The sequence below is a fragment of the Pseudorca crassidens genome, chromosome 1 (assembly GCF_039906515.1).
Source record: "Pseudorca crassidens isolate mPseCra1 chromosome 1, mPseCra1.hap1, whole genome shotgun sequence".
Classification (NCBI taxonomy): Eukaryota; Metazoa; Chordata; class Mammalia; order Artiodactyla; family Delphinidae; genus Pseudorca; species Pseudorca crassidens.
The window spans coordinates 38,443,079-38,468,228 of record NC_090296.1 but is presented as its reverse complement, the minus strand read 5'-3'; the positions used below and the strand labels follow the sequence as shown (position 1 = coordinate 38,468,228).

The following is a 25,150-nucleotide window of genomic DNA, read 5'->3' as shown; positions in this document are numbered from 1 at the left end:
TTTAACTAATTTAGCCAATGGATCTTGATAATTCCATTTGTATGTTCAACCTGTCCTGAAGAGTGAGGATGATAAGCAAAATGAAAATGTTGTAGAACTGGCCAGATGGCACAGATTTGTGAAAGTACTTAGCCAGTAAAGTGGGTTCTCCAGTCACCATGGAGTTCCAGGGAAGTTCCTCAAATGGAAGTAATCTTTTCTAAAAGGACTTTAGCTACAGAAGAGGCAGCTGCCTTTCTACATGGAAATGCTTCAGTCCATGTGAAAACATGCACACCATTACTAGTTTAATATATTTATATCCATGAGACAGGGACAACTGTATGAAATCCATCTGCCAGACCTCAAATGGTCTATTGGGTAAATCAAAATGTCCCCAGGCAGTGTAGACAGTCTCCTCTGGGTTAAATTTAGGATAAGATATGTGTTTTTTGTGGCCTTGCCAACGTTTCTCCACCAATATTGATTCATAAATGTTACCATTTTCTCACTGGACCAATGGTTTAATTCATATATGGTAGTTAAAAAGGGAAATTTTAGATTTTTTTTGGCAGGACCAATTTATTACTGTTTCCAAACCAGAGTCTCTTTACTTCACAGTACCAACAGCCTTTGATTTTCCAATTCTGTTTTTCTCTTTCAGAGGCCAACTGTTGTACTTCCCTGGCTAGTTCCCTTAGGTCCTTGCCAGGGGGAGTAGCCTTCCGGACTATGACAGAGGTTTGGTTTATAGATCTCAGAAGGGTGGCATTTTTTGCAGGATTCCTGGTGAGGTGGTTTCCTTTGGCTTCCAGAAAACCAGACTTGGAATGCCCAGGGACTTTAATGACAGCTAGAGCTGCTGGCAGCAGTACGGCATCCAACAAATTTTGGACATAAGGGCCATTCTTAATTTTAACTCCACTAGAAGTAAGGAAACCCCACTGTTTCCATAACATTCCAAAGTCATGGGCTATCCCAAAGGCATGTCAACTATCTGTACAGACATTTGCCGTCTTGCCTTTGGCTAAAACACATGTTTGAGTGAGAGCACGTAAGTCCGCTTGTTGGGCTGAAGTGGTCGAAGGCAAGGGTGCAGCCTCAATGACCTTGCATACCTGGCACAGAATTTGCCATTCTCACTTTTTAGGCAGGAACCATCAAGTAACCAGATCAGCATTCACCAAGGGGGTTTCTTGTAAGTCATCATGAGGGGTCAAGAGGTGATCCATCAAAGTCAAACAAACATGGGGAACTTCATCAGTGCAAGAGGGAAGAGGGATAGCAGGGTTGAGACTGTTATAATGAATAAGAGTCATATGAGGGGAGGTTAGTAAGAGGATTTCATAGGTGGTGAGACATCTCGCTGAAAGGTGTTGAGTGTGGTGCAAAATTTAAGAAAGGCTCAACAGGCTAAGGTACAAAGATGATCAAGGAGGATCCTATAACAGTCTCTTCAGTAGCCTTTACTAAAAGAGTGGAAGCAGGCATCACTCTAAGGGGTGGGGGTGGATTATTCTCAGGCCACTGGATCTCACTGTTGGCTGTAGAAACCTAAAGGTCAGTGATAGTCCCCATGTTTTTGGGTAAGTAATCCGAGGGCATTCACTTCCTTTTCATATACAAAAAGGAAAAAGGGTAGCTGATAATTTAGGTGTCCAAAGGCAGGTGGATTTATTAGGCTTTCCTTCAAGATCTGAAAGGCCAAGCTATCTTGATCATCCAAACAATGGGGTCAGGTTGGTGTTCTTTAGTAAGGCATATAGGGGCTGAACCACTAAGGAGAAATTTGGGATCCAATTATGACAATGACCAGCTAGTCCCAGAAAGCCTCCAGAGAATTTTATGTCATTTAAATCAGTCTTTCAAACTTGTGAGAAGTCAGAAGGCCTCAGTAAAGCCTTGAGGCATGACTGTCCAGATGTACTGTTGTCCTTCAGGTAAAGGCAAAGAGACGCTGACTACCCCTTTCAACAGGGATACTAAAAACCCACTGTATAAGTTGACTAGAATGTAAAAGTTGCTTCCAGTATGGATGGATACCAACAGCATGTGGGGATTAGAAAAGACAGGACGGCAGAGAATTACAATGTTATTTATTGCCCTACGGTCTTGGACAAATCTCCATCCTCATCCTGTTTTTTTTTTTGGCGGTACGCGGGTCTCTCACTGCTGTGGCCTCTCCCGCTGCAGAGCACAGGCTCCAGACGCACAGGCTCAGCGGCCATGGCTCACGGGCTCAGCTGCTCCGCGGCACGTGGGATCTTCCCAGACCGGGGCACGAACCCGTGTCCCCTGCATCGGCAGGCGGACTCTCAACCACTGCGCCACCAGGGAAGCCCCATCCTGTTTTTTTAACAGGCAAAATAAGGGTATTACAAGGACTAGCACAAAGGATAATAAGCCCTTGGGCCTTATGGTCCTCTATAATGGGCCTTATGCCCTGTCAACCTTCTTTATTCACAGGATATTTGTTTATTCTTAGGAGAGGTTTTATGTGGTCAATCTGGATCATAATGGGAGGGGCACCATGAATTGTGCCTTTTTCTGTTAAGAATTTTGTCCAAATATTAGGGAATACCAGGTTTAATAGGACAGATGAGTACAAAGTTTGGACTGCCTTGGTTTGTAGAGTGCCAATAATGGCAAAAGGGGTTAAATTTTCCTAAGTGTAGAATTCAAACTCAAGGGATATTTCTGCCTTTTGAGAGGAAAAAAAAAAGGCAGCATTGTATTTCTCCAGAAAATCTCATCCCAGTAAACGTTTGGGAGCAGGCATTTATCTTGCAAAGGTCCAGACAAAAAAATATGGGCTGAGAAATATGGACACATTGCAGTTTTTTTACGACTCCCACTATTTGAACATACATATTACCCCAAGAAAGGGACTGTTTAATTGTAGTGGGGTTGAGCACTTATAAGAGTAGCTCCTGTGTCAATTAATACTGTAAGGTGGGACTTTCCTGGTGGCGCAGTGGTTAAGAATCCGCCTGCCAATGCAGGGGACATGGGTTCAAGCCCTGGTCTAGGAAGATTCTTCATGCCACAGAGCATCTAAGCCTGTGCGCCACAACTACTGAAGCCTGTGTGCCTAGAGCCCATGGTCCACAACAAGAGAAGCCACCGCAATGAGAAGCCCACGCACGGCAAGAGAGAGTAGTCCCGGCTTGCCACAACTAGAGAAAGCCCGCGCGCAGCAATGAAGACCCAACACAGCAATAAATAAACAAACAAACAAACAAATAAATGTATTAAAAAAAATACTGTAAGGAATTTGTCCCTGATCTGGAGAGTAGTTTCCTCCAGTCTACATAATGGCAGAACAAGGAACAGTCCCTGTGTGTCCTTGGAGTCCCATCATTGGGGGTGGGTTTGGCCATGGGTTCTTAGAAGGTTGTGACTACTTGGATTTCAATTTGTAGCAATCCTTTTACCAAGGTCAGGTTTTTTACAATAATGTCATAGTCCTGTAGGACGGATTTGCTTTGGAGTTTCTATCCGTTGGTGTTGTAGATTCAAAATCTTAGTTGTCTTTTTTCTAGAGTCACCTTCTATGGTGTGAGCTAATTTACTAGGCAGATTGACAAGGTCAGGGGTGAACACTGTCTCCCATTCGATACAGGTTCTTTTGACCAACAAGGATAAGTCCTTGTGCAGGCAATTTATACAGATGGAATTAAAAGCCACCTGAGTGGGGACTTCTCTGGTGGTGCAGTGGTTGAGAGTCCGCCTGCCAATGCAGGGGACACGGGTTCGTGCCCCGGTCCGGGAAGATCCCACATGCCGCAGAGCGGCTGGGCCCGTGAGCCATAGCCGCTGAGCCTGCGCGTCCGGAGCCTGTGCTCTGCAACGCGAGAGGCCGCAACAGTAAGACGCCCGCGTACCGCACTGGCTAGGATTCCCCAATGGGGAGGCCACCTTTAGTACATTCAGATGACTAGATAAAATTATCAGAAACAAGAGTACTTACCAGAAAGACAATCTGTCTCTATCTAGATTTTGAATAAAGTAAGACAGCTCAACCAAAAGGAGGCAGCTTGAGATCTGAGAGGAGACTTACCAAACTGAAAGTTACAGCGACTCACAGAAGCAAACAGTGCAAAGGACTCAAGTGCAGGAACCTCACTTGATCCCGGAAGTTCAAGTGGTTGGCGCCTTCAGATCACTTATGACACCATGCAATGTCAACCTAAAAGAAAAGAGGTAAGCTGAGTTACCGAAAATCGAGTTTATCCTGGAGTAGCAGAGATATTGCAGTTCAGGACATGCATGCTGCAGTAAGCTACAGGTGAGTCCACTGAAGGTTTAGGCTGGGTTGCAATTATGGGCAAGGAGTGCAAAAGGGGAGGGTCCAAATCAGGGGCCATGCAGAGTTCACTGGCTCAAAGATGGGGAGAGGTTCATTGGTCAGAGGTTAAGTTTCACTCTTTTGTAAATCAGGCATTTATGGGAAATCAGTCTCTCAGTCTTTAAGTTTCATTGTTCTGAGAGCACAAGTGTGAGATTCTCCATTCCATATCTTTCAATTCCATTTTAGATTAAAATCCTTTTACAGTTTTATCCACATCAGGCTGGAGGGACATATGGGGGTAGCCAAGGGAGGATGTAAAATAGACATTTGGATACATCAGTTTACAGCTCAGGAGGAAAGTATAAAACTGGGTCATCAGACTATAGGAAATAGGCAGTAGTTAAAAACTAGGGACTTGGATGAAACTCCCGAAGGGGAATTATACAGAATGATATAAAACAACAGGTCAGGGCTTCCCTGGTGGCACAGTGGTTAAGAGTCCGCCTGCCAATGCAGGGGACAGAGGTTCGTGCCCTGGTCCGGGAAGATCCCACATGCCACGGAGCGGCTGTGCCCGAGTGCCATGGCCGCTGAGCCTGCGCGTCCGGAGCCTGTGCTCCGCAACGGCAGAAGCCACAACAGTGAGAGGCCCGCGTACCGCAAAAACAAACAAACAAACAAACAAAGAAAACAGGTCAAGAATGGAATCCTGAGGGCTTCCCTGGTGGCGCAGTGGTTAAGAATCCGCCTGCCAATGCAGGAGATACGGGTTCGGACCCTGGTCCGGGAAGTTCGCGGCATGTGGGATCTAACTAAGCCCGTGCGCCACAACTACTGAGCCTGCACTCTAGACCCCGCGAGCCACAACTACTGAAGCCTGCACGCCCTAGAGTCCATGCTCCACAACAAGAGAGGCCACCGCAATGAGAAGCCCACGCACCGCAGCGAAGAGTAGTCCCCACTCGCCACAACTAGAGAAAGCACACGCAGAGAAACGAAGCCCCAATGCCACCATATATACATACACACATACATACATACATACATACATAAATATGAATTAGGAAAAAAAAAAAAAAGAATGGAACCCTGAAACACCAGTTAAAGGAATGGGCAGAGGAAAAATAAAAACTATAAAGGAGACAAAGAAAGAACCAGAAGAACCTCAGAAAAGTGTCCAAACAATAGACAGCTAGTATTAACTGATTAATAACTAGGTTCCTGTATCAGTCTCTTCACATGTATTGCTTCATTTAACCCTACCAATAATCCTAAAAGATAATCTTTTTATTGCTGCTTTTTAGGTGAGGAAACTGAGGCTTAGAGAAATAGGTATTGCACAGTAGTTAAGAGAATGGGTTATACCGCCAGACTGTCAGGGTTCAAATTCTGGCTTCACCAGCTGCATAGCACAGGGAGATCAGCTCTGAGCTTTGTGACCACCTAGAGGGGTGGGATAGGGAGGATGGGAGGGAGACGCAAGAGGGAGGGGATATGGGGATATATGTATATGTATAGCTGATTCACTTTGTTATAAAGCAGAAAGTAACACACCATTGTAAAGCAATTATACTCCAATAAAGATGTTAAAAAAAGAAAATTCTGGCTTCACTAGTTATGTGTTTCAGCTTCCTATTCTTTAAACAGAGGTTAACAGTTCCAACCTAACAGGGTTGTTATAAGATATAAACTAATTACTACATGTTAAGTGCTCAGAATGATGCCTGGCCCGAAAGACCAGGAAGTGCCAGCACAGAGAATTTCAAAGAAATGCAAGTGTCAAACGATAAACTTGCAGAACAACCTACTAGATTTTACATATATATATATATATATATATACACATATCCCCCATGCTGTTAACCATGATAACTGACATCAAACTGAATATATACACTGGGGGCAGTGGGGGCAGGGAGACAAGCAGACTAGATACTTCTACAGTGAATTCACAGTATGAAATGTTCTCCCCAAAAGTCACCAAACAGAAAGATGCTTTAACACTTTAACATACTAATAATTCTTTTAATTTCCACTGTTAACCAGTGCCTGAAATAAGGTTAAGCCAGAATGAGGCTTCCTAATACTGGAGAGCTTATAATCATGTCCACATATCTCTCATGCAAAAGGCAACAGTTTATAAATATTTATAAATAGATAGTTAAAGATATCTTCTTTTACATTTTGAAGTATAGATTCACTATTTACTACTCCAAATTAGATGAGTATCCAAAAGGGATCTATTGAAATAGAAATCAAAACAGTGGTAAAAACCCTTAAACATAAATATTTATAGCTTTATATTCGTGTAAAGATTCAATAGGACAGACCAGTTCTCTTAACCACTTTGTGCCATATCACGGGAAGATCAGAATCTAGTTAAGTTCTAAACTCATTTCCTTTCCTCTGAACACAGTGAAAGATCCTGATATCAGAGAAATAACCAACAAAAGGCATAATTCTTGAACCATGCTACAAAAGCCGGATATTAAGAGGAAAAAAAAATTCCACACTTACTGTATAGATCTGATGTGAAGGATAAAAAGGACTGGAAATATTGTACTGTCAAGTTTAACTTTACTAAACATGAAGACTTAAGCTACCAAATTCTTTTTTAATACTTGCCTTCTTTGCTCATGGCACTGATGACTACTGCCATCGAGCAACAGGTGCAAAAATTAGAGAATGACAAAAAACATCATTCAGGACTTAATTACAAAGTCTCTAAACAGAATAAATTTCCACTGTTACCCAGGATAACTGAGATTTTCTTAAGTTGTTTTTTCCTCTTCACCTAGCAATATAAATTCCTACCTCTATGTGAACTCCTAGATTTTATCCTCAACCCTGATCTCTCTTCAAAATTCCAATCCCATATTTCTAATGTCCGCCTAGACCTCTACCCTCGAACGTGCTGCCAAAACTTCAAATTAAATATACTCAAAATGTAACTCAAACATATATTCCTCATCTCTGTTAACTGCACAATCTTCTCAGTCACCAAGGCTCAAAATCTCAGAATTACCTTTGATTAAAAGGAGGCAAACGACAAGATTCTCCTCGCTAATAAAGCCTACCTTGAAAATCACCCATTACATCCATCTCCTCACTGTTTGTCCTGCCACTATCCTCCTGTTTTCCATTACCTCTCGCCTGCAACTGCAATAACCTCCTCTGTGCCTGATACAGAGCATGACAGGAAACACTTGACTTAACATCTGATTCCTGGCCAAAGATGTCAAGAACGGGAAAATTTCTTACTTCCCACACGAGAAATATCATGTGAGAGTTTTATTCTTAGAAGCCAATTTCATGTTGTAAAAAATATTGACACTCAGTATATCAGAAATAAAAGCAAATATAGATTTCACAAGCATTTCTTAAGTACATAAACTAAACACTTAATTTTTATAAAGTACTACATACATTCTTTTGTTGTTTCTGCATGAACTGCAGATGTTTGAACATGTGAATTACACACTATATTTTATAGCAAGCCCAGACTCATCAATACTTTAATAGGCTAGGCAAAATATTTTACCCACAATACAACTGCAAAAGAGTTGCTACTCTCTCCAAGAACCCTACATCATTTTCTTGAGTTATCTAGATAATACCCATGCTTCAAGATATAGCTCAAATTCTACCAGTACTACAAAATCCTTCTTAACTCAGCCTAAAGTGAGTTTCTACTTCCTCTGAATGCCAAAAGATCAACTGTTATTAATTTAGCAATCATATACCAAATATACTAAAGTGTTATTTATCTCTAGTTATGTTTTATATATTTATATTTGCTTCTTTCTCAGTGTAAAGTATAAACTTCTTAAGGACAGGAACCGTATTTTCCAATTCTCTAATATCAATCCTCCACCTGCCTGAGACTAACTCCACAGCTTACCTCACGAAATGCTACTTCCCATAAGAGGAGTATAAAAATATAAACACACACAAAACACACTCAATAGAGGCAGGCAGGAGGCAAAGACAAGGAACTACACATAGATGTAAAACAATGACAGTCAAAGACAGGAAACACACACACACACACACACACACACACACACACACACACACCAAGCTTTAGAAGCAGCTATCCCTTTTGTGGAGAAATTAAATAGTAGTAATATTATCAATATTGATAAAACATCCATAACCACAGTTTAGAGGTAAATTCACTCAACCTCCTAACATCATAGAAAGCACCAGGAAGGCATAACTGAGGAAGCTAAGGAAAGGGCTAGGATTTGGGAACATCATCTTACCATCTTACACAGTACCCTACAGGCAGAAAGTATTCAACAAACACCTGATGGTTTGAATGCAATTTAATAACTAGATCTGCAAACCCAAATCTCAGACCAGAATGTTCAAAATGCAACTCTTCTTTCACAAAATACTTTACGGGATCAAACTAACTCAAAATTCCAGTATAATGCACTAAATACTTTGTGCTTTGCTTATATGATACAAACATGCTTTTGATGCCAAAAAGATACATCCACATTATAATCTTTAAAGATTTTAAAAAATAACCCAGTGATTCATAAAATTGTATTCTTCCTATTTTTATAATGGCTCAGGGTGTTTGTGTGATTTTCAGGCTTCCTTCTTAGTTCCTAAGAAATAACTTCAATTTGACTTTACAACCTCAGGGTGGGGTGGGGGCAGGGGAAGGGAAAGTTTGGAAAGAATAAAATAGCTCTGCAAAAATAATTCAGTGCTACATTAAATACAAATTAATGATAGGCTAATGAAATCACAGTGGCGCAGTGGTTAAGAATCCGCCTGCCAATGTAGGGGACACAGGTTCCAGCCCTGGTCCAGGAAGATCCCACATGCCGCGGAGCAACTAAGCCCGTGCGCCATGACTACTGAGCCTGCGCTCTAGAGCCCGCGAGCCACAACTACTGAGCCCACGTGCCACAACTACCGAAGCCCGCGTGCCTAGAGCCGGTGCTCCGCAACAAGAGAAGCCACCACAATGAGAAGCCCATGCACCGCAACGAAGAGTAGCCCCCGCTCACTGCAACTAGAGAAAGCCCGCTCACAGCAACGAAGACCCAACACAGCCAAAATTTAAATAATTAATTAATTAAAAAACAACAACAACAAACACTAACCGCTATGAAAAATTTAGCTTCAGTATCTATTCTTTCTTCCTTTCTTGAAAATAGATGCCTGTCATGCATGCTAACAACTTTAGGTCTGAGTAATACAGGGCTGAAGGATTCATGAAGAAACGGAAGCAGTCTGACAGAATTAGAACCAAGATAAAAATACTCTAACAAGCAGCCAAGAATTGGAAACACAATGGAAAACGAAGGAACGTGCCTCTGAGATGGACCTAGTCAATATGAGTGAGCTGAAAGGTGTTAAAGGTGGAAATGAAGGCAGTGTTTTTATGGGAAAAGATCTGCACTAGAAGTAAGGAGGCTTACTTTCTTTTTTTTGCCTGTGACCTTCAGTAAATCACAGATCCAATCTGAATCTTGGTTGCCTCACATTTCCACTTGTTCTGTTTACTGATACTTTTGTATGCATCAGTGACATTAACAGTAACTAAGACATAATGAACTCTTGTTATAATCCAGGCACTGTTCTAAATGCCTTATATGCATTGTATCTCATTTAACCTTCCAGACAGCCCTACAAAATAGGTACACTTACTTCTCCCATTTTATATAATTAGGAAGTAAAGCTTAGAAAAGGTAGGTGATACACCAGAGGTCACTTTGCTCACAAATGCATAGCAGGGACTGGAACTCAAAACTGGTTTCAGAGCCCACACTCTTAAATACTTTCTTATACTGCCTCTCAAATGATATAAAGGAAATATTTTACAAAGCATTCTTAAATGGCCATTCAAATGTAAAGTCCTGTTATAATTCTTATTTGCACTAATCAAAATGACTTCATACAACCAAGCAACATAAAGTTAAAATATTTAAAGCATGAATATGTGGAAGGCCTTAACAAAGTTTTTTAAGACAGTGATAATATCAATGATGTGAAATCCAGTGCAAATTTTAGTTGAATGGATGTGTAAATTTCCAAGTATTTATAGCCTTAGAGACTTACAGTATCAGCTACAAGATATAATTTAAAATATAAGCCATCCCCTAGAGCTTTTTCTCTTTTAGCTATTATTTCACGTTAATACTTGATGAATGATACTGAATAAAATCATTAAGGAAGGAATTTATTTAATAGTGTTTGTCAGGCACTGTTTTAAGCACTTCACAAATATTTACTCATTTAATCCTAACAGCCTACAAAGCAGTTATAATTGGAGCCAGTATTCAACTCAGGTCGTCAGGTTTAAGGATCTGTGCTCTTAACCACTAGCTCCATTGCAATTCAAGAAATGGTGAAATTCTTTTTTTTTTAGGCCAATATAAAGTACTAATGATCAGGATGAATGTCCACAAAGAGAATAGAGCCATCACTTACCTCAGCATACATACTAATGCAAAGGAACATGTAAAAGAAATATATTAACTGATATGGTAAACTAATCTACGCTATCAGGAAAAGTTATTAGTCTTTGGAAGAAGAGGTTTCTTTTAATTTTCCTATGAAATTGTACTGTTAGCAAACCAAAGGAATGAAATTGGGAAAATAATATTAATTAACACTAATATTAATTTTAAAGAGTTGATAGACAGGATTTTTATCATTTTTTGGTCCAGGCATCTTATGAAGCAGCAAAAAACTTAAAAAAAAAAATCACATGAACTACTGGATTTCACAATAAAATTCATGCTAAATTTGAACCCTTTTAAGGTATAACAGATACTTAATACAACCTTGTATTTTATTTATGAAAGAATTACATTTTTCAAAGGACTACAGTATTTCTTATTTCATCTGTTTCTCACAACTCCGAGAGTTAAGTAGGAGAAGTACTATTATTCTTATTTTACAAATACGAAACTTAAGCTCAGAAAACTTAAATATTTTGCATGGTCTAGATATACCTTCTGACTCCAAGTGCTTCTTCTATTACATCATGCTGCCAAAATTTTAAGCTTTATACTTTTCAAGTTGTTACACAGCCAAGAAAATTTGGAAAATATACAGCAGAAAACATAATGAAGTTTTATGGTCGTTAAAATGTAAAGAGATTTGCTAAAAATCTCATTATTATATGATGTACAAGTTATCTAGCTGAAATGATGAACAAGTTAATTCAGCCAAAATGAACTTGGAACCCAAGAAAAATCTGCATTTAAAGCTAAGTGATAGGGAGTTACTTACACACACACACACACACACACACACACACACACACAAGGTAACTGAATCCAATTTTAAATGCATAAATGTGAAATAACGTAACTCTACAATAATACTATTTTTCAGGTAGTAAAAAAAAATCACTTCTAACTACCATTCATCTCAATCACTTAAATGCTAGCTTCCCAGAGATTATCCGTTTCAAAGATAGTTTTTAAAAATGTTCATTCCGGGGCTTCCTTGGTGGCGCAGTGGTTGGGAGTCCGCCTGCCGATGCAGGGGACGCGGGTTCGTGCCGCGGTCCGGGAGGATCCCACAAGCCGCTGAGCGGCTGGGCCCGTGAGCCATGGCCGCTGGGCCTGCGCGTCCGGAGCCTGTCCTCCGCGGCGGAAGAGGCCCACAACAGTGAGAGTATCGCGTACCGCAAAAAAAAAAAAAAAGTTCATTCCGGGACATACCTGGTGGCGCAGTGGTTAAGAATCCGCCTGCCAATTCAGGGGACGTGGGTTCCAGCCCTCGTCCGGGAAGATCCCACATGCCGCAGAGCAACTAAGCTCATGCGCCACAACTACTGAGCCTGCGCTCTAGTGCCCGCGAGCCACAGCTACCGAAGCCCGTACGCCTAGAGCCCGTGCTCCGCAACAAGAGAAGCCACCGCAATGAGAAGCCTGCGCACCACAAGGAAGAGTAGCTCCCACTCACCGCAACTAGAGGAAGCCTGCATGCAGCAATGAAGACCCAACGCAGCCAAAAATAAATAAATTTATTTTAAAAAAAATTTTTAATGTTCATTCCTCTATATCTATTTCACCTGAATTACTACCCGGCCAAGGAACAGAGAAGGCTGGTGAACCAAATAGGAACATTTAACAAATAAGTGAAATAGCTTAGGTTTGGATTATCAGTTATATAATTATCGAGAAAACACCCAATAAACTGTACCTTAAGTGCACAAAAATAAAAATGTTGTAGCTATAAACTGTGTACTATACCCTCACAGCCCTAAGTTAGGTGGTGGACCACCCACATTGGACTTGCAAAGAAGACGGCCTAAAACTAGTCTTGTAATCATTAGCTTGACACCAATTTGAGGGAATAAAAGCACTAAAGAAGCTGATAAAGAATTTTTTTGGAATAAGTTATTTGTGGAAAAATATTACAGAAGTTTTTCCTCGGGCCCACTTTACCATGCATGAGAGTGGTTCAAACTCAGACGTTTTTTTAAAATTTCTTTTTAAAAATTATTATTTTTTATTGGAGTAGAGTTGATTTACTTTATGCTGTACAGCAAAGTGAATCTTTTATACATATACATATATCCACTCTTTTTTAGATTCTTTTCCCATATAGACCATTACAGTCAAACTCAGACCTTGATCTGGTACCCTGTAGACTGCTGATACAAGAGCCATGCCTGGAAAAGTCCAAGAGACTGTGGCTGGATACCTGCTCAAACAGAACAAGGACAAATGGGTGCATCGCACTGCATTGTTATTTATAGAGCAAAGGATGTCAGACTTTTTCTTGTGGACCTGATGATGGCAAAGGTATGGAGCCAGCAAAAAAAAGAACTTTGTGTAATAGGTTTGTCTAGAGGCATTTGGACGTCAACAGAGTTCACAGGGTGAAGAAACTAAAGGCTGGAAACTAAGGGCTGAGGACAAGTCTTAAGAAGTTGGCTACAGGTACTGCCCATTGTAGCAGACTGCTAACTCATCAGCAGATCACTAGGGTAGGCGCACAACTAGACTGGTTAGATGTGGCTATGTGACAGAGTCTTAGCCAAAAGAACCTGAGAAAAAGCAATGTATGTCACTTCTAGGGCTGGCCCACAGAAATGTCCCGCATGTGCTTCTCCTTGCCCTTTACCCTTCCATCTCCACGCAAAAAGCACAGAGACTGTTACAGAGTAGTTCTTATATACTGAATGCCTACTTGAAGCTGGGTTCTTTCGTATTTTATCTTATTCCAACATATCCACACTGGGTGGGATGGTAACAAACCCAACTCATCAGATTCTGTCTCCTGAGAATTATTAATTCCAGCCAGACACGAGAGGAACAGAATATTACCTCCTTCTGAAGATACAACAAAACACTGAAGTCATCAGAGCTACTATCTCCTTGCTGGGGGGACTAGAGGATATCAATCATGAGGGACTATCAGTCCAGTTCTCCAAGAAGCCTAGTGCATATTCTAGCCTTAGGAGCAATGAGACTCAGCGTATTTAGTTGCATAGATGGCTTCCTTATAATAAATCCCCATCATCTGAGGTCATGCTTCTTAAACTAGGGGATACACCTATGACTATAGTAAACTGGCTATTATAAGAAGCCACAAAATAAACTATCTCCATAGAACAGCAATGTTATGATGTGGCAATAGTTCAAAATAGTATCAAATACAAATATGAAATTAAATGCAATACTCACATGAATTCTTAAGGCAGAAGATTAGAATATAAAGAAATTTCACTCTTCTAAGGGGTTAATTCAGGCTAATGTGGCTAATAATTTGTATCCACATTATCACAGGAATATTCATTTACCTCTTCTGTTTTCCAGGGGAAAAGCTGAAGTACCAACCTATGGTAATTTAGAAGGGTCTTTTCACAGCAATCCAGAAGTCATTTTTTTTTTCTCTTACAGCATATCCTACTAGACTTTAAGCTGCACTAGGATAGGATATGTTTTACGCTTCTTTATACCCTTTGTGGCAAGCTAAAAATAATGCACCCCCAAAACATCCAAGCTCTAATTCCTGGAACCTATGAATGTTTCCTTATACATCAAAAAGGATTTTATAATTAAGCTAAGGATCTTGAGATGGAGAGATTATTCCGGATTATCTAGATGGGACCTAAATATAAACACAAGTGCCCCCACTAACACGAAAGTAGACGGATTTGACTACAGCAGAGAAGGTGATATGATTACGGAAGCAGAGATTGAAGTGATGTGCTTTTAAAATGAAGGAGCCACAAGCCAAGGAATATAAAAGGCTACCAGAAGCTGAAAAAGGCAAGGAAATGGGACCTCCCTTCAGAGTCTCCAAAAGTAATCAGAACTCAGAAAAGCAGTTAAATGAGCTGATCTACTTTTGCTTTATGCTATCTACAGCAGTCTGAGGAAAGAATACAAACCAGACAAGTACCACTTCTGCATTCACAGGGAATACTATCCTGAACCCTGGATAAGCAGATAAGTGGGCCACATACGCTTAAAAGGTATTTCACACTCTAGTGGTACTAGGCTGCATGTTATCCACTGTATGTGTGTATATACAGAATACTTTAATTATAATATATATTGCATATTAATGATAGTCTAGCTTCCACAGGAAAGAATTTGAAAAGCATAAAACTGTCATATGTAGTTAACATCAGTAATTTATACATATTATATCATTTAATCCTCACGACTCCAGGAAGTAGACAAGTCTGGAATTGATTTCAATTCTGCAGTGGAGGAAGCGGCGGCTGAGAAGGTGACTTGCCCAAAGGTTAGTAAATGGCTCCTACTCTTATGTCTTTCTACTAGATCATTTTACCTCGATAACATCAATCGATTTACTTCTAGGTATGTTTTATTAACTTCTAAAATAACTTCAAGTTAGGAAAGAAAACAAGACCAACATTTTACAAGCAATACCATATTTAAATTTTACGTGCGTGGAAGCCGAATGTCACACTCAATTAAGTGGTCAGAGAAAAGCTGAAGAGAAAACGTGGACGAGTAACTTAACATATCTGTTTCTTCGCATGAAAATGAGAACCGTAACAGTACCTAACCCTTTAGATGTTGCTGTGTGGATTAAATGAGATAATACACGTAAAGTGCCTATCATGAAAGCTAGTCTCAGAGTTCGTACTATATACTCCAGCACGTCTCTTCCCAAAGGAAAATCTGCTTTCTGACCCCGAAAATTAACCAACCCAGGAGGTGGGTAATATAAGAATGCGAGGGAAGGGAATGAGGGTAGGGGAAAAATAGGTCCTGGCTACGTCTCCTTGAACACTTGACGAATAGGCGCTTTGTTTTTACTCAAAAATAACCCAGAGGAGTGCTGGGGGCGGCTTCGGCGACACCAACCTAACCCTTGGAAGGCCCGCGGGGCAGGGACAGCACGGGCATGACCCAGGGGCTCCGACAACTGCACCAGAAGCCCCAACACGTGGTTCTCTCCTCCCAGCTCCTCCCCATTTCCCTCTGCTCCTCGTGCTGCAGGCTCAGCGGCTTCGGCTTTCTACAGTCAACCGGCACTGTCGCTGCCCGTCTAGAGAGCTGCCCATCCCAGGAACCTGCACAACGCAAGTCTGGGAAATATACCTCATCAGAGAGCCCACACCTGCTGCAGGAGAGAACTCGGAGCACAGCCTCTGCGCGGACCCGTCGACCGGAACTCCACCCTCCACCTCTCTGATTGGATAAACGCACAAAGGAGGATGCAGAGGATTGGTCAGCAGCAGAGAGGCGGGCCATAGCCCAGGGGAAGGGAAAGAGGTTGGGCGGGGGGAGCGAAGAAGCTCCAGGGAGTGGCCTCTCTCCGGATTGGACGAATGCAAGATATCTGCGCCAGCGTAGACCCAGCTTCCGTATAGCGCTGCACAGCACTGCCCTTTACGTTACGTTAGCGGAAGTTTTAACGACTTATCGTTTGTGCTGAAAGCTTAGGTCTCATTGCTGCGTGGCCAATAAAGAGCAAGAATAAAACGAGTTCCGCCTCTTCCTCGGACGAATGGGTCCTTCCGTTGACATAGGGCGATGTGACTTTCTTTCAGCGTTTAGACACTAGAACTCCCACAGAGCCACACTCGGGTAGAGAATTGCTATGTTGACTAGACAGTAACTGCGGGTGAGAAATACTTAGTAGTTCGAATCGGGCCCTGAAACACCCACATACGCTCAGAACTCGTATGATTTCAGCGTTGTAATGTGAAAGAATTAGGGCTTCTCGCGGTCCTTGCTTGGCTGTGTCATTGGCTGAAAAAGCTGTCAATTTGAATGTAACTCCGCCTCCACCCCAGGGAACCTTGGGATTTCAAGTATCGGGCGCAAAGATCCTATGGCTTTAAATGTGGTTGTCTCTGAGCTCTTCGTTGCTAACAACCGCTGACATTTATTGTGGTTTTCATGTGTTCCGTTGTGCTTTTTTAATCCTTTCACTTATCAGCACCATTAAGGCCAGAGGACACTTAGGAAAACTGGAAAGACTTCATGTATGTTTGTAAAGATAAATACTAGTGTTTCAAACATTCCACTACTGTGCCTGGCTCTCTGCTAGATGTTCGTAACTAACGTACTAAGCGGATACAAAGTCTTAGCTTTTGCCTTCACAACAAAATGGTCTTTGATTTGCATATTAGTGTCCATTCGAGGATATTTGAAAAGCGCCCTAAATTTAACAGCTATCTATACTGTTTTGTCGCTGCTTACATAAATCAAGTGTTGATACGACATGAAGCAGAACTGGCTGCTGTCTTGACAGAAAAATAATGCTGTAATTAAAATGTCAAACGTGACCAGTTTCAGGAGGCACGCACATTGTATGTTATTCGAGACTGTATTATCACGTCTATTTTCAGTCTTATTGGAAACATGTTAGTTTAAGGCAGAATTTCCCTGCCTTTATTGAATCATGAACTCCTTTCACTTCTGTGAGCACATTTAGTAATGTTTCGTCACTTTGTGTTCAGCAAAAGTAAAAATCAATGTATAAATACCAAAACTTTTTGAGTGGAATTTTTCCTTCCAACAAATTTTTTTCTATTTAATATGTAATACAAATTTTCATATATGTAAGAAAAGGGCTTGTTGTTGGACTAAAAATTAAGTACACTTTTAGAGGATTTAAGCCAAGCAGAAACTGCTTTTTTGACTGATGGTTGGAATAATTACTTTTATGTTTTAAAAAAATCAAATTATTTTAATAATTTTTTGTGTCTTGTTTGTAGATGATGAGAGAAGGTTTCAGGTTTTATTTGCAAATGAAACATGAGAAACATAACTTTTTTATAATTTTCAATAAATAGCCAAATTGGGTGTAATCACCACTGTATTTCTCCTTTAAATATTTGATATGATGTACTAAGTGACATATATGGATACGAAAATCACCCTGAGACAAAAATGCAGATTTATTAGTTTTAATGCTTTCCATTAACTAACATGTTGAAAGAATTTTCCTTTTGACTCCTATTTTAAATCAGTGGTCCATTTGAGATGTTAATTAAATTCGTTTGACTAAGAATAAAAACCATTAAAAACTGCAGGTATCAAGACTGCTACTGTCGTTAGCAGGGTTCAGCAGAGTGATAAATCAACTGAGTGACTGACTCCTAGACACATTTGGCTGATCTGTATCAACTGTCCTAAGTGCTCACTCTTTCGCAGTCTTTTGTACGCTCTCAAAGTGTTCCATTTTAAAGAGAAAAAACTTCAGTAGTTATTTTTTGTTTAACTGAGAATTTAAAAGTAGAAATTGCAACAGGCACCATTACTGCTTTTTAAGATATGAACCCAGGAATCACCTTGGTACACCATCTGCTGGGAAATAGTTTAAAGAATGACCTCAAGGTGAGATAAATGCAAGATGACTTTTGAGATACAGGAAGAGAATAGTACAATCCCCATTTGTAATATTTACTTTTTAATATCAACATTTTTCTTTTTATATCTGTATTTTTAAAAATAGTGAACATGATATAACAGTATAAACTTTGAAATCTAACCATATATATGTATATATGTTTATATATATATGAATGGTTAAAAAAATTATTGAGAAATATGTGATCAAGAAAGGTGTGGAGGTGTTAAAGAAAAGATTATTCATGACACTTTTTAAGATGGTAAGGCAGACTTTATTCAACAGGGGCTACTGTGGTAGGGTTTTGTAATAGGGGAGACAGATTGGACTCAACTCTGAATACAACAGGAAAAGTGGGAATTTAGAGCCAAGGAATAGGGGATAGGGGGTCAGTGGATGGAAAATTACTATGAAGAAACATCAGGCATAAGGGGGATTATTGCTACATCACTCAACAGTATTCTTACCAAAAGTAGGTGGGTGTAATCACACATCAACTGGGGGATAATGAAGGATGAGACACTCAATCAGATATTGAGGGAGGCTGATTCTGGTTAAGCTGCCTTAGCAGAATTCTTGCTGCAGGATTCTTAAACGCTACAAGGAAGGACATGGGAGCTGAAGGTCAAGCCTAGTCAAAAGAGCACACATGTATATACAGCCCACACATACTCTTACTCCTATATATACATAAAAATATTTGTATTTGCTATTGTTAAAATATGAAGTCTGAATTACACATAATAACTGCTTGAAAATACTCAGGCACAATCACTATACCAGGGCTCAACCAGAGAAACAGAATCAGTAGGAGACACATATTAAGGAATTTTTTGCGAGGAATTGACTTACACAGTTGTAGGGGCTGGCTAGGGGATAAGTCTGAAATCTGTAGAGCAGGGTGTCAGGAGAGGCAGGCGGGAACTCTCAGGCATGAGCTGAAGTTGCAATCCACAGGCAGAATTTCTTCTGAGTACCTCAGTTCTGCTCTTAAGTCCCTTCCACTGATTGAATCAGGCCTACCCAGGTTATCCAGGATAATCTTTATTTATTTATTTTTTATTTTTTTTTGTTTTGTTTTGTTTTTTGCGGTACGCGGGCCTCTCACTGTTGTGGCCTCTCCCGTTGCGGAGCACAGGCTCCGGACGCACAGGCTCAGCAGCCACGGCTCACGGGTCCAGCCGCTCCGCGGCACGTGGGATCCTCCCGAACCGGGGCACGAACCCGTGTCCCCTGCATCGGCAGGCGAATTCTCAACCACCGCGCCACGAGGGAAGCCCAGGATAATCTTTATTTAAAGTCTACTGATTATGAATGTTAATTACATCTACAAAATACCTTCACAGCAACACATAGATGAAGAATTTCAGATCATTCGTTTGAGAGTCCGGTTTCAGGCTTGGAACTCATTCCAAAGAACCGTGTTTGCCACTGTGTCTTGTATTTGGGGAAGTGGGTTAGTATAAGCATATAGGATGTACAAACCAATTCCATTTTCCACTCTCTGGTAAAATACATCTAAAAGGAACAGCTCTACCTTCAAACTCCATTCCAGCCTACCTCTCTAATTCCCTACCTCTTTTGGCCGGCTAGTCCTTAAGATCTTGGCCTCACAGCCTACATTTGAAGTCTTTGGCTCCATTCTTTAGCACCAGGAATACTTTGCCCAACTCTTCAATCACAGAGGTTTCTCAGTAAATAAGGCCCACTCGTAGGCAAGCCGGCCTCTACTATATGAGGAGTACTTCCTGGTAAGCTACCAGCTCTAAAGCTTTTGAAAATGTCAGCAACACTGCCCTTGAAGCCAGAAGGTGGAGTGGTGGCTAAAACATCCTGTAACAGGTGCCAGCTGGTTTATACCAGTCACCATGCCCAAATTTTTTCAAGATAGTGGTGGTATTTTAACTACTTCAGTTTTAAGATGGACTTTCCTATTACCCCTTTTAATTTAGACAGCTGAAAGTTGAGGAAGAGGCAGAGCTAGTACTGAAACTGATAATTGTGTTGATCGAAAACACTACCTACCTCCAGAAAACCTCTCCATAGGGCTGCTCAAAAGCGGTGAATCAACTGCTTTAAGCTGTTTGTTCTCTTCCTGCCACTTTGCAGTTAAAAAGAATGAACAGACAGTAAAGTAGCACACTAAATGGAGTCAAGAGCAGAAGGCAGACCAGGCTATCTGACAAACTGGTCTTTGGGTCTTCTGTTTAATTAAGAATTAGGACCATAGTTTATTTAAAGAGAAAGGTGTGGTTAGGATCAATAGGAACAGCTTAGGATCTTAATAATTGCTATGAATATTCATTTTTTTCTGTTTTTCTTTTTCGGCCGTGCTGCGTGGCTTGTGGGATCTTAGTTGCCCGACCAGGGATTGAACCCGGGCCCCGGCAGTGAAAGCGCCCAGTCCTAACCACTGGACCACCAGGGAATTCCCATCACTTTTTTATTAGATAAGTTATGAAAGTGCCCATTTACCCATGCATGTGAAATTGATCCAGGGTCCTTCCTCAAGATCAGCTCTAAAAGGATGTAGCTGAAAGAGTTATTGAATTGCTCAGATGAACGCTACCACAATTTACACTTTCTTTTTTATCGTGATTCTACTTTCCAGTTTACTTTTAAAATCTGTTCAGTGTGGAAAAGTTCAATTGTATACAAAAGTAGAAAAAAATATCATGAACCCAACTTTAACTGATGGCTCAACTTACTTATATCTATGCTCTCACCCACATTCCCACCACATCTCCTATCTGATTATTTATAAGAAAATCCCAGCATCATTTCACTTGTAAATAGTACTCTTTGTAACTCTATGTAATGACTTCCCCCCCCAAATGTAACTACAATAGGCAGATATTTTAATAATATCTATTACTCAAAACTAGGTGTGTGATTTTGAGCAAGTTGTTTAATCTCTCTAAACCTCAAATTACTCATCAGGTGACCATATATTCCTTTCAATGGGGTTATGAAGATTAACACAGTGGAAATAAAGTGCCCAGCACAGTGCATGCCACAGTGCAGACGTTCAGGAACTGTTGGTTCAAATTCCAACATTTGGTCAACTTTCACCACTTGCTCTGAGAGATTATAGGAAGGATGACCAAAACCAAGATGTTTGCTGAGCCCTTTAGTTGTTGAAAATTATCCTTGAAAAAAGAAAAAAACTTTAATGATAGCACTAGGAGTGTACAACAGCCAGGAAGTGGAATCTAAGAAGTTTAAATGAAGTAGATCAAAGTTATAGGCAAAGTAGAGTAGAGCCCAGTAATAAGATAATTGATATGAACTTATGTGAAATATACTCCTTGACTAATCTCATATCCTTAGGGTTTTTCTTTTTTTCATGTGATCTCCAGTTGATCCATATGATGGTATAATACAAAACTATTCATCTGAGCTGTAAAAGAAATATGAAACCTTTCTGTTTTCTTTTGTAGGATTTCTGGAACTTTTAGCCCCCAGACTCAAATACCACTGGTATCCCCACTTATTGTCTACGTCTTTTTGGATTTACATATTGTGTGATTCTCTCTCACCTCTATTCTAGAAAAATATTTAGTAGGAGGTTGGCTTTGATTTTCTAAGCATTATATTAAATAAATTTCCTTGCCAGATGGCACAATATCCTAAGTTGTGCCGAGCATTATAAAGATGAATCTGATCATGATGGCCAGCATCTTGATATCTGAGCAATAATAATATCACATCGCAACAAAACCGTGTTTTCTTTCATTTAGAGAAATATGTTGTGTATAGAAAAATATATAAATAAAAGAAAATTTTAAAAAATATGTTGTGATGATGGAGATAAAATATAGGGTCACAGTGAGAGTCAGCAGCTTGAATAAGTTTGCAATCAGATGATTATAAATGTTTACAGATGATTGCTCTTAGGCTGATGAAGTGAAAGGTTAGAAGAGGAAAGGAACGTTAAGTAGATTGTCTCAGTCATGAATATATTAATCTAATTAATTAGCATTTTCTCACCCTTAAATTCCCAAATTGAAAATCTAAACATGGTAGTTGTTGGTTGTACTATAAAACTGACTACTTTTGATAATCATTTCCCACTTAAACTTGTAGCATGTAATAATTTTTCCTATAAAACTTCCACATTAAGAAAATGTATATTTCAAAAAAAAACATATTTGAGTACTAGTTAGAGCAGCATGAGCAGTGAAGGAAAGAGAACTGTCTCAAAGAGCAAAGTCATAAATACCAAGTCTAAGTGAGCTAAATTGTAACCTTTGTCCCCCACCCTTGAGAGAATGCTCTGTGCAGGAGAAAACAAATCTCCCTCTTCTCCCTTTTAGATGCCTTGACTACCTATTTGGTGGGCTAAGATAAGGGAAATCAAGGACTTCAGAGTTTTGCCAGGTCTTTGAGTAGATAGATGGTGGAACCAGAGGTAGATGACTGTAACATGAAATGGTTACCATATGGTCATTTCTTATGTACAAGAAGGCCTCTGGGCATGATTAGGAAGCTGGAGAATAAAAAATGAGAAATGGAAACCACTCTGCAAAAATAATATAAAGTACTACATGTATTATGGCCAGGAATTTACATAAAATGTGCTTTATTTGGAAAATGTTTCTCCTTAATATGAGTTGATTCATTCATTCAACAAGTATTATCTATCACCTGTTATGTACTCAGTATATTTTACATCCTGGCATTACAATGTTAAACAAAACAAAATTCCTGCCTTCATGCAGCTTACTTTCTAGTGGGAAGACACTAGAAATATAAATATAATGTATATTTTTAAAGTATATAATATAATTTCAGCTAATGACAAGTACTATGCAGGGTGGAATAGTCAAATATTTAACATTGGTATGGCCAGCTTTGTGATACTTGGTATGGGTTCATATTCCCTTGTACTCCTCTGTGTTTGCTCCCTTCCTTCCCTGCCTCACTTCCCTTTCCTGCTCACTCCAACTTCCTTGACATTGAACTTCCCAATAATGTGTTAGTATATCAGCTTTCGCTTGTAACTATGTTCCCACATACCCCTTCCTACTCCCACCCTAACCCCTCAGAACATGGGCAGGCCTTAGACTAGTTGTGACTGGTGTTATCCCTTTAGTTGCCAGATCATGGGAAAGTCTGGGAGATGCTAGGATAGCAAGAACTGGGGATGCACTCAGGATGTGGGGCAGCAGCTATCTTCTTGCCAGCATAGAAGTAGAGTATCTCAATATTATAACAATTGATGTAGCCCTGCTAAAGTAAATCAGGTGAAAATCAGCCCTGCTCCTCTGAAGAAAAATAAAGCAAGCTAAGAGGGTGGAGAGTTATAAAATAGCTGTGTATTAACTCTGTATTCTTCCTGAGAAGTATAGAGTCTTTGGGAGGTGTGTGTGGGGGGATATTTTATACAACAGTTATCTGCTGGATGACCAGAGAGCATGGGAGATCTGTTTACCACACACTGATGGGGAGACTTCAGTGGGAACAAAACTAGGAGTGCCAAAGACAACCTTAGACTCTTCTGATAGTGCCTCCTTTGTGTTGTCCTGGACTGAATAATTCATATTTGGGGATATATATTACAATGACAAATTGTTTCCTATAGACTGAACTGGTATGATAGAGACATCCGAGTACAAGACAATTTTGTAGGTGGGTGTATTCTGTGTGTGTTTTAAGGGGAGCAGAGGTTGCAAGAAGGAAATACTAGGAACCTCAGGGGTGCCCTTCTTTCTGAGGCACTTAATCACATGTCCTCTGAGGGCTTGAATCATCAATTGTGTCCTCACTTTATTTTCAACCTTTTCCTCAATTCTACCTTTTCCTTCTTCCTACACATATGTAAGTCTGTCCCATTCTACAAAAACCTTTCCTGTGACCCTGAGAACCCATTGATTTATTCCATTTTCTATATCTTATATGCTGCCTCTATTTCATCATCTCACCCTCATTCTTTGATCAGGTAGAATATAGCGTTCATCTCTAGGCTTCCATGAAAACTTCTCTCAGAGGTCACAAATCAACTCTTAATTGCCAAATCCAAGGGTTTTCTCTACTTTGTCTGACAGGACCTACCTACATTTGAAAACGTTGACCCCTGCATCTTGTGAAATACCATTGGCTCCTGATTTCCCTTCATCCTAATCCTCTTTCAGTCCCTCTGTCTCCTCCTAAATGTAATGTCCCCAAAGTCCCACAAAAAACTGTCTGCACCTTCAGTGTTGCCCCTCTCAGTGGCTTCCTTATCCTAGCCAACCACATACACGAAAGCCCTTTACATAATTTTTGACCCTCAACTTAACCCTTTGCATTCAGTCACACATTGATAGCATCTGGAGGAAGAAAAAAACATTCTCCTGTACCCCTGCTTTCCCCACTGCTACCTTCCTAACTCAGACCCTCTTTACTGTTTACTTGGACTTTGCAATAGCTTTAAACCAGCTTTGCCTCTACTTTCTCCCTCCTTCAGCCTCTTCTCCATAGTCACCAGTGCTTTACCTTGTAGAGAGAGCAAATCCTTGACTCTCCTGCTTAAACCTTCCGTGGATTTTTGGTTTTAAAAGGTAGAGTAACATAACAGTTTCTCTCTACTTCCTCCTATTTTCTAAAATTATCATAAAGGAATGAAAAAAAGTTAATAATCCAGAAGGACCAAGCAAACAAGAGGGAAGAAAAGAGATTTTAATGGATTTTTAGAAGATGGAAATTGAGTAGAAGGTGGTAATTGATTTAGCAGGGTGGAAGAAGTAACCATTTAAGGAACAAAATATGTAAATCTTGGGCTTGCCTGGTGGCGCAGTGGTTGAGGGTCTGCCTGCCGATGCAGGGGACACGGGTTCATGCCCCGGTCCGGCAGGATCCCACCTGCCGCGGAGCGGCTGGGCCCGTGAGCCATGGCCGCTGAGCCTGCGCGTCCGGAGCCTGTGCTCCGCAACCGGAGAGGCCACAACAGTTAGAGGCCCGCGTACCGCAAAAAAAAAAAAAAAAAAAAAAAAAAAGTAAATGTTAATGAAAAGGCAGGTAATTAGCTCTGTTCTCATCCTATTCATTTGGATGAACGTGTAAGTGTTTCTC

At 40.4% G+C, this 25,150-nt stretch overlaps 1 protein-coding gene and 1 long non-coding RNA gene across 4 annotated transcripts in view; one reads left to right on the top strand and one right to left on the bottom strand.

The window, feature by feature from the left end:
• WDR89 (WD repeat domain 89) overlaps positions 1 to 15,960 on the bottom strand; it is a 35,341-nt gene extending 19,381 nt beyond the window's left edge. Inside the window, exons 1-2 of one of the 3 annotated variants that reach the window (XM_067733815.1) lie at positions 15,838 to 15,960; positions 4,040 to 4,168 (exon numbers count right to left, since the gene is read on the bottom strand). The gene's annotated coding sequence lies outside the window, so the exon portion shown is untranslated. Of the gene's footprint in view, positions 1 to 4,039; positions 4,169 to 13,941; positions 14,026 to 15,837 lie in introns of those variants that run through there. The other 2 variants (XM_067733831.1, XM_067733823.1) reach the window with 2 other exon arrangements.
• LOC137222498 (uncharacterized) overlaps positions 14,984 to 25,150 on the top strand; it is a 43,638-nt gene continuing 33,471 nt past the window's right edge. Inside the window, exon 1 of the long non-coding RNA XR_010942473.1 lies at positions 14,984 to 16,363. This is a non-coding gene — a long non-coding RNA (uncharacterized lncRNA). The remainder of the gene's footprint in view (positions 16,364 to 25,150) is intronic.